At 34.8% G+C, this 15,525-nt stretch overlaps 1 long non-coding RNA gene across 1 annotated transcript in view; it reads right to left on the bottom strand.

Annotated features, from left to right (window-relative positions):
* The window catches only part of LOC148223353 (uncharacterized), a 241,709-nt gene extending 227,670 nt beyond the window's left edge, over positions 1 to 14,039 (bottom strand). The window contains exon 1 of the long non-coding RNA XR_015804590.1: positions 13,941 to 14,039. This is a non-coding gene — a long non-coding RNA (uncharacterized LOC148223353). The remainder of the gene's footprint in view (positions 1 to 13,940) is intronic.
* Positions 14,040 to 15,525: the final 1,486 nt, after the last annotated feature.

Raw genomic sequence — 15,525 nt, 5'->3', positions numbered from 1 at the left:
AAGAAATACATGAAAACAAGAAAACACTATCGGACACCATGGTAGGCAGTGTCAGCAGAAGACTAGAAATCTAAATTCTGTTGGTCTTGTTTCAGTCTTAAAAATGGGTAATATCAGTCTGCTAATAATGAAACAAAAATAACTGACTAACTAACTAAATAAATGAAAATGTTAGTAAAAGATTGTTGAGAAAATGTGTTGTTTTGGTTTTTTTCCTTTAAAACAAATATGGAATAATTCTCTGAAAGGAAAACAGAATACCAAATCACACCACCATTTGAAGGATAAAAGGAAGACTGCACATACTTACCTGCAGTGAAGCAAGCTGCAGAAATTGACCTGTCCACAAGATTTTCAATGTTTTGCTTGCTGCATGAGTTTCTGCTGCATGAGTTTCTGGTTTGAGATTATTTAAGTGGATGACCTTGATTTGGGCCAGCAGACATTTGATAAAATTCTTGAAATCCACAGCAGCACCATAGGCTTTTTTAACAAATTTGGTTTTTTATTTAGGAAAACTGTCCATTGCATGTTCAGCATTATGAATTTCTGTCTTCTCTTCTCATGAAGTGAAACTTGTGAAACTTGTTTCACAAAATCTACTCTCTCATCTTTCAGTTAAACTACTGTCTGATGCAACTGGGCTTCTCACATAGCTAAATTTCAACTCCAAGTTCAGATCTTTTGAGCTGTGTCAGACATAGTTATGCTGTATTCTGATAAAATAGCTGTTTCATTTACAATGATAACAAAGTCTTCCTTGCTTTTCAAACATATGTTTAAAGAGGAAAAATATTTTTATTTTATGCTCCAGATTATTTCTGGAGCATCAATTGGAATTGGAGCCCCATTGGGTTGAGTGCTATAAAAGCACACAGTAAAGGAAATCTTTTAGTCAAAGCACTTATATGCTAGCTTGTATGAATAACAAAAGAGTGAGAGAAAAGAGGAGAAAAACCTAATCTTTTCAGTAAGGGCACATGTTTGGACTTCTTAAATATTATATCACTCTGCCTATTGCTTTCAGTTATATCAGTTGTGGGGTTTTACCCTCTACTACTTCTGCTGCAGGAACACATTACTCTATCAAAGAAAATAAAACCTTGTTTATAAAGTTAATTTACATTTTAAAAATTAACATTTTACATTCCTAGTATTAATCCTAAGTTGTGATTTCTAGGAATTCCTAAATTCTCCAGTTTCAGAATTTTCTAGGGACAATTCTGGCAATATTTTCAAAGTTAGTTTGCTTTAATCCAATGATTGTTTAGTAGAGCTAGAATAAAAAATTCTAAATTTTGGAAAGACCTGAACTAAACTAGTCATTTGAGTAAGGAAATTATTCCTGAGCAAAGAGAATATTATTTTGCTCAGTACTGGAACTTCCAGTCCTTACCAGGTTTGAGCAGATGATTGTAGGAATTATAAATTCCCTCAAGATTCCTTCTCTTTCCCCCAAAGTATCATATTTCTTTTTCTTTAGAAAGGCTGTTTACATGTGCTAATATTCCTTTCACCTGCTATGTTCTTTCTAATACACATATATGTATTTCAAGTGCATAAATTGACTCTCATGCAATACTATGAAGAATGGATGTACAAAAAAGGTTGTGATGGAGCATCTCAAGCATCGTAAAAATAGCAATAAGATCTTTGTTTTCAGAACAGCTTGCCCGTAATATCCTACCAGTAATATTTTAGTAGGGCAATAGATGAACATATCAGTTTAGATTAATTTGTATAATGGCACATTTAAGAGACTGACTTTTTGAAGTTTGTTCCATCTCCACGTGTAATTTTTGGCTCCAGCATAATCACTGCCGTACTGTCTTCTTGCACATGGTAAACTAGCCATCTGGATAGTGTGTCAGCATTAATGTTTTCACACCCTCAGCTTCCTGTGCTAAATGAAGTCAAATTCTTGAATTATGGCAGCCCACCTGCACATAATTTTTTCCATAGTCTGTGACTACAACTTTTCTTCCAGAAGTATACAACTAAATATTGGTATTCTGAAAACAGTGAGGTAAGTTTCAAAGGTCCAGGAGTTACTTGTCCTTTGAACTGCCATGGAGGGAGGACTGACAAGACTGTAGCCTGAAGTCAAGAAGGATTCAACATTTCTTGTGAGCCCTTCCAGGTCCACTCTCTCCATTAATTTTTCTAGCATTCATAGAGCAATTTTGACTTATTTTCACACCTGTGAGACTGTAGCTGGAAATTAGGACAGAATGCTGTCTTGATTTCTATTTAATTCTGGACACCAGTCTGGCTTTGGCTTCATTTGCCTGTGCTAGTGTTATGCTAAGAAACAGATTGTTAGAGAGAAAAGTACTCTAAGCATGATGTGAAATTTATTTCTTATCTTCAAGTACTTCTCTGTGGTTGCTACATATAAAATTTAATAGAAGCTATGAAAGAGAGAATTCAATGGAAGACATATCCCTGGTTCGAAATAAAAAAAAAATTGAATCAAGATGTAAATTTTAAAGTTTTTATAATATGGTTACAGTCACAGGAAACCAGTGCTTTGGGCAGCTATCATTAGCATTTCTAATAGTGGCATAGATTGTCCATTGAGAGCTCACCATCTCTATTTTAGTTACCTACTTTTTCTTTAAACTTTGTGAAAGAACTTACCCCAGTTGTCAGTGTTTGGATAAATAATAAGACTATTTACAAAAGCTAACATTCTTTGGAGTTGTATTTCTATAGGTTCTTCAACAAGTGAGTCAGAACAAGGCTGAAGTTGAGATGTCAAATTGTCCTTGTCTTCTACTAAAAAAAATCTAGGATGTTTTTAGCTATGTGAATTTTTGTCCTAATTCTTGACTGAACCATACCCTTAATGGAACACTAATAAGGAAGTTGTCAGCCCAAAAAAGAGAGCTTGTGATTTCATAGTAATATCTTCCCTCACAGGTGCTGAAAGATCCCAAACCTTCTATTTATTCCCTATTTTCAGTTCCAATTAAATGCCTGGAATGCAGAGGGATGAAATTTTGACTCAACCTTAGTATTTAGAGCTAGGAAGAAACTCCAGAAAAGAGGATTTCTAGAAGGAAAAAACTGTGTGCTTTCTTGTAGGTCATAGATCCAACATCAAGCAAAGTAATCACGTAGAAAATTAAGCTTGAGTTTGATTGACATGTATGGCTCAAACAAGCAACAGGAAATGCAACTGTCATCTGCAGCATAGATTTCTTTCCCATTGACTAGAAATCTTAATCATAATACATTCCCTCAGAGACTTTACCCACAATTCCTTCTTTATGCTTCTCACAGATTAACTTTTAATCTTAAGAAATTAATGTTGTTAGCATTTCTTTACTTCTAGCATATTATATTCACATTTACTTGTTATTCCAAACTCGTTCCTTATCTTTATTTTAGTCTTATTGATTGCAACCAGCAAAAAAATACAGGGATGTAGAAGAATAAGCCCAGAAAGAGAGTGAAAACACAATGTAAGGATGAACCAATACACATGGGAATCAGTCAGCCCTTTTATTGATCCCAATGGGGACAGAATCGTCCTATTCTAATTATTTCATAGTGTTAACACATTTCATCACAGACATATGAGAGTATTCTGTTCCTCACTAAAACCTAAGCTAGAATAAAGGGTAGATAATATAAGGCTTGAGGAATTTCAAAACCTAAAAATATTCTCTTAAATAAGGCAAAGAACCTCATGGAGATTTTGTTAGTCCTAATTCCAAGTTTTTTGTTCCTCTGCCTCTGCCTACAAAATCCAAGCATCATGTGTATATTTTCTGAAATAGTGGAGTATCTCAACATCATTCAGGCTTTTTTTGTTGGAGAGCATCACATTAAGTTGTCTTCATCAAAGAACTCCTAGAGAGCTAAAGACAGAGGTTGCTAGGTACCCTGAGCTGCTTTCTGACACTTTGTTGACTGTATGGGGAGGTAGCAACTGAAATCTGCCACCAATTCTAAATAACCTAAACTTATATTGCAGTGCATCAGTCCTTTGCTTCCCTTTCAACACTACAGTGAATCACTCATTCCTGCCTCTGACATCTGTGAATAATGTTTTCTATCTTATTACAACTAAAAGTCACTCACATACGGGATTTGCACCATGGTTTAGCAGTGTACTGAGCCATAAGTCATGAATATTCACAAGGAAGATGAGCACAAACACCATTACTAGGATAAGTCCTATATATCAGTAAGTATATAGGGTTAATATTGGAAATTATTCCCTATCAATCTATGTAAAAGGTTTGCAAACTTTTTCACGTTTACCTTTTTCTTGAACTGTGCTTAATATAGCATGCTGTATTGTTTGCTATTAACAGAAACAACAGGCCAACAAGTATTTTTATGGACATTTAAAATAACTCCAAAGCATTTAGAAATTAAAATTTTGTATATACTTGTGAGTGTGTCTGAATATAAGTATGGACACAGGAATGCACATAAAATTAATAAATGCAACCCTTCCTGGCACATCATGAATCTGTAATGCTTTTCATTGACAGAGGACAAACTCCTGAAAAACACCAAACTGAGAGAGGAAAACACAACATTAGTATGTGATAAAACCCAAGACAAAACTTGAATATCACGAGTAATGCTACTCTTTCCATGGTTTTAATTCAATAGTCATCCTTTACAACTCTTAATCCAATAGCTCTTCAAATTCTTACCAAACTTTATGGCTAAATTAAATCAAAAATACAATGGTTTTGCAAGCTCATGTTACTCCTGCAAGAAATAGTACTTCTGACGTTCAAAGAAGCCAATCTTTCCTATAAGTGGCAATCTTTATAGTATGTGGAGATACATATTCATCTCTAGAACTTAAAACTTGGTGGCATTGAGTGAGAATCTTTCTTTTCAATTACAGTGTTTTTCAGCAATATAGAGATTACCTCAGGACAGTCCCATATAAAGGAAATAGAAGATTACTTCCCATAAAAATGCACTAAAATAACAGTAGACAAGTGATCTTCATTTCAAAACTGGCAGAATCGTCTTTGCATAAAATTGATTCTGAAGTTTCCAGGAAAATAGTCCAAGATTCAAGAAGGTGGAACTATGGAGCTGTTAAATCAATCAGCACTAAGAGGAAATAATTATTTTTATATTTTCCATCTGGAACTATCTGCAGTGACTTCTGCACGGGCAGCTGACCAGGCTCAATACAGCTTCTGAGTCACGTCAGAGAATGCGTCTGACACTCACAGAGACGTTGGTCTTGAAACAGGCAAAGTAACTTATGACTCTTGGAAAAAGAGATGCAAAGGCCACACCTCTTTCATTTCCTTTGATTAACCAAATCTTTAGCCTCTTAGAAATCACAAGGTTTAATATTTTACATAGTGTGCTTTTTAAGGTGATTTTCCCTTGCACCGTTTATTTTGTTTGGCATGGCTCAGATTCTCTATTTTCCTATGTTAACAGATAACATTAAAGATAAACTTCAAAAAAGGACTCTGTTGGAATATGCACAAATTCATTCTTTGTACATCAATGGGATGCTTGATAGAATTTCCATTCTCTCTTGATTATTGGAAAAGCAGCAGACTGAATATAAATAGGATTTAAATCCTATTGAAAGCTAATGCTTTACATATTGCTAACTGGTAGCTCTGCTCAAAATTAGATGTTTTCTGTTGTAAACAAGGTTAAACTGACAAAGAAGTGGGATTTTGTTAGAATCTTAGGGTCTTGTTACATGCATTTTAGGTCAGATACTGTTTGCTATGAGAAAACAGCGGTTTATTGTACAGTTGTCAATTTAAATTAAATTACGACTTTTGAGAAACTAACTTGAAAACTTAAAGCAGTCATATGATATTATGCATTGCATCTTCAGCCCATTAAGGAATCCTAAAGTAAGGTAACCAAAGACAGAAAATACTGGTTCGAATTTCAAGCCACAATAAGTGTGAATATACCCTCAATTTAATAAAATATATAATGCAACTTCCTGAGGCTTAAATTTCTTACAATTGCACTTGGAATGGGCACTTGTTTTCCCATTATTGGCCACTTTAATCTACTTATACCCTAGTTGTCTCATTTAAAGATCACTTTATAGTACTGGGTGATGTGCATCTGAGGTATGTGTTCCACTATTGCCTGACGCAACACAACAGTTTACAAATTTCTGAACTTGATCTGAAAGCTGATTTAAAAATCTATACAGACAATCAGATTTCCTTGAAAATATATACACACAAGTCTGCTGTGAGGTGGCTAAAATGAAGTAAATTTAGTTTCAGGAGACAGGAAGAAAGCCAAGACTGAAAAGTAAAGATCTAGAAGCAAATGGGCACTAGCACTGACCAAGTTTGAAACCCATCCCTCCCCAGAGAAAATTAGAAGAGGGCAAGGAAGACAGGCTTTGGAAAAGTAGAATGTTTGTGCTTTTCTTTCCAGCAGACTGCATTAAATATTCAGCAAAAGGCAGGGATCAGTTTACATTACTCTTCTTGTTTCTCGTGTATCGGCTGACAGGTGCTGTAAACATACATAGACAAACATGGTCCTATTCTTGCAATGCTCCAATAACTGAGGGCAGAAATACTTTTTTTTTTCCTTTAGCAGCAACATTTTGATACTTGCAGCCATAATACCTCAAGATCAAGTGTGCACTCACTGCCAAAATTAAAACTTTTTTGTCCTATTGTATAATACAAGATTTATTTCTTAGACATCCAGAGCAGGGAGGTGCATTCTAGTTGATTTGAAAGCATATTTGTGTGGGTTTATTGAGAACGTAACAAATAATCATTTCAGCTACACTCCTCCCTGGTATTTAATGACAATTAAAAATAATATAAATATCTCAGGTCAACCTCTAGGTTTTACAGCTTGAGGAAAAGCACAGACCAGTGTGAAACAGCTGACCTTGGCTAAAAGATGGAAACTAGTATTTAAAACATTCACTCATTCATGTTTAAGAGATGTCATGGTAAATAAATAATGACTGTTTACACTTAGTCCTAAATGTCTTCTTTTTCCACACTATAGGCAGCTATTTGGCTGAGATGGTATCATTCACTGATCTAATCACACTGTACCTTTTTTCTCACTTGAATTGTACTTTTGGCTGTCACTTGCTCTTTTGAACAAAGGTTTACACTATTAAAGGATATTATAATAGCATATCTTTTTTTTACTAAATTGATATTCAAATCAATAACGATAAGGGCAGTCTTTCCTTTGTACCTAGGAAAATGTACCATCTGCATTTGGCTTCTGATATTCTGCTGTGAGCAAAATTTAAGCATAAGGAAATATTTAAGACTCCCCTTAAGTTAAACTGCAATTCTAAGTATTTTATAATCTTCACAACAGTCAGAGCCAGTAAAATCGACCCTGTATATTTTTATTTCATCTCTGCTGGATCATATGATATTTAATAATTGGTTCTGGCACCTCATTGCAAATTATTATAACTTTGAGATTCAACAGTTTTATTGAACATATGGGCAGCACAGTCTCAGAACATATATATGATACAGACTATCAAGAGGACCTTCTGTCATGTTTTGGTGAGCTTTAAAGGGTCAGGTAAATTTTGTTGGGTAGATTTGTGCTGTGTTTCCACATTCTTTGTTTTGTGTTTATTTAGTGGGCTACTTTTTTTTTGCCTTGTGTTAAAACTCTTTCCTGTAAAGACTGACTCCATCCACAACTGCATTTGTTGATATTGATGTGTGTACTATTCCGTCATGATACTATGCAGTTTGGAAAAAGCAGCAGCTGGAATGGCCAGGAAAGACAATCACTGGACGTTAGTGAATGACTTTCCTGTCACATGGCACCATATTGTACCAGTGTTTGTTTCAGTTAACACCACACAAAGTTGCCGGTAGCAGAAGAACTCATCATACCAATAAAAATGAACATACCTAAGCCTCATTATTGATTGCGTGCTTGATGGAAATTTGATGACAATATTCAAATGATTATTTAAGAAACCTATACAATGCAGTATAGGAAAAATATCGTACCTTCTTGCAACGTAATTTCTTAAAGCAATGCTATTTTGGTGCAGCTCTGGCTTCTGCCTCCATACCTAATCTGATTTTCATCTATGAGTCTGTATCATTTGCTGTATTAGACTATACATGAATAGAAGCAATTGTGCGCTCGCTGAATACGTAAATGTCCCATAGATTTCAGTGGGAAATGTGTGTGTGAAAGTAATAATATCCAGCCATTATGTAGATTATACGCAAATAATTGCATAACAAGTTGTACTGAAAAATAAATAGAGATGGCTTGCTGACACATGTATGTGCGTGTGTGTGTATATCTTAAAAAAGAAGCCTAATTCACAAAAACTGCTTTATTTCATTTACTTCTGCTAAAAAGCCAACCACCCTGTCATAGTATTTTCTCCTCTACTGCCTTTTCAAGGTTATGAAGGTGAAGAATTAGGAGCGTAATCAGCATTTGCATGTTTCCCAGTGCTTACTTTTACTATGCCAGGCTGTGTTTTTATTAATAGGGTTTTTAAATCTTTCTTTATAAATTAATTTCTAGATATCATATATGTGGGGAATACCAAAAGAAAAACATCCCATGGTTTTTGGATCTTTTTGGTTTTATTGGCACACATTCAATTGATTTTTACAGCTAAGGTTGGGAAATATTAGTTAGCATTATCATCTGTGAAAGTAAATTGTGTGAATTCTGCTAATGAATTTGAAGAGCACTATAAAAGTTTAGGTATACCTGATTGCTTCCACAGGAAATGTATAAATACTAGAATTACTGGGGACCAGAATGATTGCACCTTTAGGCAGCAAAGCTCTTCCTTGAACATGAACTAGTTTTGTGATTACTTGCCTGGCATAATTTGAACCAGTAGGTGGAGTCCTTGCTAATAATAATTGCACGAACGAATCTTGTTAGTATACACTAAGGGCGAGATATTTTTCATATATTAAACTGCTAAAATCATATTTGCTTTAAGCTTCTTGTATTGGTATAATTAGCTAGAAATAGCAGTAAAAGGGCAGAGATAAAATATGCATAGACCTATAGCTATCTTTCAGAAAACAGAAGAAAACACAGTTTGAAAGAGCCAAACATTCTTCAGAAGAGGTCTTTTGGAAAAAATACTAAGCATAACTTGATAACTAGAAAGCTGGTTGTGTTATTGATTTGGCTTATTGTTGCTGTTTTTTCTTTTTTTTTTTTTTTTTCAATCAAGATACTTTTTCAAGCACATCTCAAATTCCAGAAGATTAAGAATCTTCCATGGTATAGATTCACTGAAATCCAAGGTTTTACATACCAATTGTCACATAGGACTGCCATTATAATCTAGAGGTGTTTGTATTATAGAATGTAATTTCAGACAAGAGGAGTGTGACTAATAGTTTACAAATGAGCTTTTAAAAAATTCCCATTTCAAATCAGTCTATGGGCACCTGAAATGTATCAAAAATTTTGGTAACAAAGCTCTCCAGAAGCCCATACTTTTGAGTACATGCCAAAAAAAAGGAAAGCTTTAAAAGTGCTTAATGACACTGGCAATCGGCAATCTAAATTTATGTATCACAGGCGAGTGGCTTCCCCTTTAGGTAACTGATGTCAGTGTTTATTTACATTTTTGTTTTGCTATCCAATTCAAGACCTATTATAACGTTAATGGAAAAGTTTTACAGAAAATAAAAATTTTCTGTAAAAAATATTTTTTGCAGAAACATTTTTTACAATACTAATTTTTTTTTCACAAAAAGCACATGGAGTGATGCAAAGTGTCTATAATCTCCCACAAGAAAAGAAATCAGTATATTCTGCTGAGTTGTTTCAGTCAAAAACTGAAACAAACAAACAAAATTGAACATAGATGTCCTATATGAGTGAGTGGTCTAAATACCCATATGGATAGCCCTCTGGTCCTTTTTGAAAGAAAAATCTGCCCATTTTCCTCTTTTGTTAAATGCAGGGCTTCACAACAGTTCTGGGAAATGGTTTAGCTCTGAGGACTGAAGGGGAGGATGTTGACTGAAGGCTAGCACAGTCTGAGATCTTAGGTCCCAGGGAAAGGCAACATTCAAAGCTCACCTTCCCTTTTGAATTTAATCAGTGACTACCTGAAGGGTCTTTCTTATCTATGTGCTGCAGTGTATGCCATTGTTAGGAACAGAAATCTAGTATTATGTAGAGAGCATCTCTTGTAGTGATACTAGGGAAGATACAAAATTAGCCAGTTGTGTGAAGAAGGGATCTTCAACTTGCAAGTGCCTACAACTAAAGTTGGTTATTTGTTCTGACCTCTGGTGGATTCCTCATATTTTACCTTCAAAGTTCTTGAGGTTCTTATTCATACCTGTCTAGGCGTGGATTTATATTTTTGTGAGGATAGCACCTGAATTCCACCAAAATGAAACTGGGTGCTATAAATCAGGCATTCCTTCACCCAAGTGCCTGAAAGTTATTCAACAGCTAATCCTCCAAGTCCTATTACATGCACCAAAAACTGTAATCCTCATAAAGTGCAATGCATCTGCTACAGTTTTCTAAAAGACAAAATGGTGTCCCTCTTTTATATAATTGCCTTTCCTGTGAAATACAAGCAAGAGATTCCTTTTCTTCCATTGCCTATGGGTGACTAATCCTACATTTCCTTGTTTTTTCAAGGAGATGGCCTACAGAATGGCTTAAGTGTAGGAGTGTCACTTTCTATCCTTTCCACTGAAGCTTTGAGAAGAGAAAACCATAAGAACACAGTACTAAGCAAGCTGTTGGACTGCTAACTTGTGAGTTCTAATTCCTTGATTCAAGTACTCCTTACGTATTTCAAGTTAAATCTAAACAACCATAGAAAAACTTCAGCCTAGGTGTATTTACATTAACTTTGGGAATTTTTAGAACTGCAAGGGAAAACATAAGCAGAAAAAAGCCATAAAATAGTCATAATACAGTAAAAAATTATTTCTAGTTTACTTAGATAATGCATATTTTGGTGTGCACAAAAATGGAACAAAGAAAAGTTTAATTCATTCTGCAAATATTTTAAGTGAAAAAGGAGGCTGATGCTTCCAATCTCCTAGACAATTTTCCCTCAACTGACATATGAGGGCCCTACAGTAGTGAAATGTGTTGGTCCAAACTTCATTCTTAGCTTTGCATTGTCAACTCTCGTGTACCTTTCAGATTCTTTTGGCATCTGCCCTAAAAGAACATTGAATCAATTAAGACAGAAGATTAAATCATGGTGCTAAAGAATAAATTTTCTCCTTTATACCAAAAGCAGACTTATCAAAGAGCTGACCAAGAAAATCTTGAGATTGTCTTACCACAATCTTTAGTTATATTATCTAAACAGATGTACTTCCACTCCCGTATTACTCAAGCCCACTCTACTTTTGTTTCCATGTAGATTATCTTGTGGTTTTTAATATGCAAAGCAGCATTTCTAGAGACATATTTTTACTGTTTGAATCTTGAAAGACAGAGTCTGCACCTCACTGGACCAAATGGATAAACTAGATTATTCACTTTGAAAGACTGGCATCTAACAGTGAAAGATACACTGGGATAGATACTTTCCATACTAATGCAAAGTAGACTTCAGTAAAGTTCAATATCATTTGATTAGATTTTGTGACTATGAAATATTTTTGCAGATTTAATATTTTTTAACAGTCATAGGCACATTATTATTATAATACATCTTACCTGCATGAGTGTCTCATTAATTTCTCAGCACTGTACAAAGATCACATATCAACACATATTTTCCATACTGTATATGCATATTTAACATGTTACTGTTAAATTAGGAGAGGATCATAAAAACTCAGGTCAAGTTCTGAATTTTCTGAGTCAGTATCTGGTTATAAATGGATTTTATTTGGATGTGACTTTTAGCCTACTATTTCAAGAATGCTGATTGCCATGAAGCCTCAAAGTCTCTAGATAACTTTCTTGTCATCTGAGAAAAAAAATCATTCAGAAAAAAGGACATTTCACTTGCTATGTCAATAAATACAGGTGGTTTCACATTTTAGAATTTCCATGCCTTTACTTAAAGATCATTGCACAAAGAATGCATTTAATGAGTTATCTAAAATCTACCTAAAGTATTATTCAAGAGTGAACCAGAAGATGCCTGTAACACATCAATGCAGTATCAATATTACTTACCTAGAAATTCTTAAGATGTGCATTAAATAGAGCAGCAGCTTTCTTGGAAGAAGCCTGTCTTGGCTTGCAACCATACAGAGACAAGGCCAGGCAACTCTGTCACAAAGCATCCACAGCAATTTTCTCTACTCAAAACTCATTGCTTCAAATCTTCACCTGATCTCCAGCCTGCATACCCAAGAAGTGAGGTTGGCATTTTCATTTCCCACCCTACAGTAGTAATTCCATTTAGAACAGGTTGTGCCATTCTTGCACAGGTGTGCGTTTGAAAAAAAGAAAACTGGTTAATCCACAGAGTCATCTCCCGTGAGTCCTTTACACCTTTCCCTTGCCTGTGCCAATGCTCAGCTGTCTGTATTCAGCTGTGTGTTGGATTGCTCCAGTGCTCTGTTCCATGAATCATGACAAGGTGATGACTGTCATGCTACCTGGTTTGCTGGCTTTGGAATAAAGGACTGTACACCAGAAACCCTCCACACGTATAATGTAACATAGTAAATGTGAATATTTATCTGATTTTTTCCCATTCTAAAAATCTAAACAATTAAATCATAATTTCAGATTCCTTCATTAAAATCCTACTGTCCTCATTTAGTCATTGAAATTTATTAATGAAATGGCAAGCACAGGCTGAGTGGCTTAGATCCTGCTAAAGTCATAGGTCCAGGACACTAAGCATAATTTTCAGGAACGAATGAAGTTTTATTTCTGCTGGGGCTCCCAACATCACCTCAGTTTCTAGTATGCTCCAATAGCTTTGCCAATATGCACCTGAGAGGTCTTTTCTGGTTTAACATATTCCTTAGTCCTCTACCCCTCCCCCCACTATTTATCTCTTTTTATTCTGCATGTGTCATTGCTTATGTACACACTTAACATATTTTTATTCCTCTCATTTGAAAAAAAATATTTTGAGTTCACTTGCTTTTTTGTCAGTTGTCATTCATTTTACCTTGTTTTGCTTGCTTCAGTATGTTACTTCCCCTTATATTGTGAACTATGTCATCTGTGCCAATGTACATCCCTTGATAGTGAGTATGCAGTAGACTTTACTGAGAAATAGAAAAGAGAAGTGTTAGCCACTGCTCTCACCAAGATTATATTCTCTCTTAATAGAAGCTGTTGATAGATCCTGTGAGGCTACAACACTTAGGGTGTTGACTTGTGGAATGAAATCCTCTACACACAAGCACAGCAAAATATTTTGGTGAAAAGTAATTATCAGAAATAGTGACACGAGTAAATTAGTTAACTACATTTCAGCAGGAAGCTTGAGTTACCCCTGCCCGTTCTTGTTCCAGACCCATCTAAAATCAGCAGTTCAGCTTAATGATGTCACAACATTTGCCAGGCTGTGGGCACTGAAGAGAAGACGTGAAAATACTCCCACTGAATCAGATCCTCTCCTCTCACTAAGCGCAGTTAAACAGCCCATCTGTCTCACATTGGAACTGATATCTTTGAAACATCATTCTATTATTACCACTGTGGTTCTAAAAAACTATCCTTAATTTTAGACATCATACAAGCAAGTTTTTAAATTCTCTGGATATTGTTAACCCAGATCTGAAACACTGACACTGAACAATGCTAGCAAGCTCCTCTTAGTAGGATATGGCTCAAGTACTGTACATCACCATTCATTTACCGAGGGTAACCTTTTGTGAAATACAGATATCCTACATTAAAAAAAAATCACAACAAAGAATCCGACCCCTCCCTAATCTCTAATAATTTTGAAAGTGTGAATTGAAGAGGACTGAGAGACAGATGGGTCTGGATGATCAAGTTACCTGTTATAGCGGCACATCTGCCAGGGCAGTCAATCACTGTGATGTCTCTGACAGGTCGATGGAGACTGAGTACGAAAGGCTAAAGCTGCACTTGAATTTGCTCTGGTAAAAAAAAAAAAGATCTGTCTGTAGCACACAGATCCTTGGAAAAAGACTTCAGTCACAATAAAAAAAATCATAGTGCATTGAGCAAGCATAATTGTGAAATAGATCCATTCTTGATTTTGTTTGGGGCTTTTTTGCTTCAGGAATCAATCAAAAATGGAAAAAAGATAGAATAATATAAATATATTTTGGTAAAATCATTTCACAACAAAGGAGATGATAAATATGAATCACCAGAATAGAAAGAAAGGTTAAGACTGTCAAGTAACAAAACTAAATAAACTGTGGCACTGGAGTAGTTTATTTTTTCTGAATCTATGATTACATTAATTTGCATTAACCATGATGTCTTTCTTCTGTGTTTTCCAGTGTATTTATTTTCAGAGCTGCTGCTCTATATGCTAAGGTTAATTGTCCTGAAAAAAGCTTACACTAGGAAGTACTGAGTACCAAGAAGGTTTTTCACAGTTACAAACAACTTTTAGATTTTTGTTACATATTGCATATGTGTTAAAATGAGTATAGTGCTAATTGGATTGCTATTTTACCACATTTGCACCAATATAATTCCTACTTCTTGGACAACAGAGCTCAGAATAGTGTAAATATAAAGGCTAGAGAAAGTGATCCAGGATACAGCAAAACCCCTTATAAGCTCCACAGGTTTTGACTCTTAAAAAGAAATTAGGTTTTTTATTCAATGAAGGTCACACAAACTCCTATAATAGGGAGAAAACACCAAAAAGATATAATTCGAATATACCTTTTACAAATATAATATTAATTTGGTTTTCAAATATTTTCATGATTGTCCATGAACAAACTATTACTTGGAAGATAATAACTGAATGTCAGAAAAGCCTTTCATAGCTCTAAATTGCAAAATCAATAAATACCTATGGAATACTAATATGATATGGTTTTATTTATTATTAGTCTGGCACCCATTTTTTTAGTAATCTTCATCAGACTATTGCTATGATAAGTGCTTTCTCTAGAAATTTAGTTTCCTGGCACAAACACAATTCTATTTTAGAATGTTTAGTTCAAGATGTCTGAAAATAAAATTAGTAATGTTTGTGGGCTTCTAATACTTTCATCAAATATATTTGACATTTTTTGGCATGGTAGAGGCCAGAACCATCACTGTTTCTAAAAGAAATATACTTGTTGATTATCAACATTATGTAAACTGAAAAATACTATATTTATATGCACATTGTAAAAACTTAATGCTGAGCTAAAATAAATGTAATTTAGACTGGGTTTAGGTTTTGAATTTGGGCAAGGCATTAAAGAAACCTCACTGAAGAATACAGCATCCATAGCCAAATTTAAGGTGCTTTGAACTAAACTAATATGTTAGTCTTTTATATGTGTTTCCTCCACAAGAGCATTCCTAAGAAATTGAATATGCTCAATGAAACTACCACTCTCGATAAATCTCACAAAACTGCTTGCAGGTCTGTGCCTTTAGTTT

This window comes from Sturnus vulgaris, chromosome 6 (assembly GCF_052056855.1).
Source record: "Sturnus vulgaris isolate bStuVul1 chromosome 6, bStuVul1.hap1, whole genome shotgun sequence".
Lineage (NCBI taxonomy): Eukaryota > Metazoa > Chordata > Aves > Passeriformes > Sturnidae > Sturnus > Sturnus vulgaris.
Note: the sequence above shows the minus strand (reverse complement) of the source record. Positions and strands in the feature narration are given on the sequence as shown.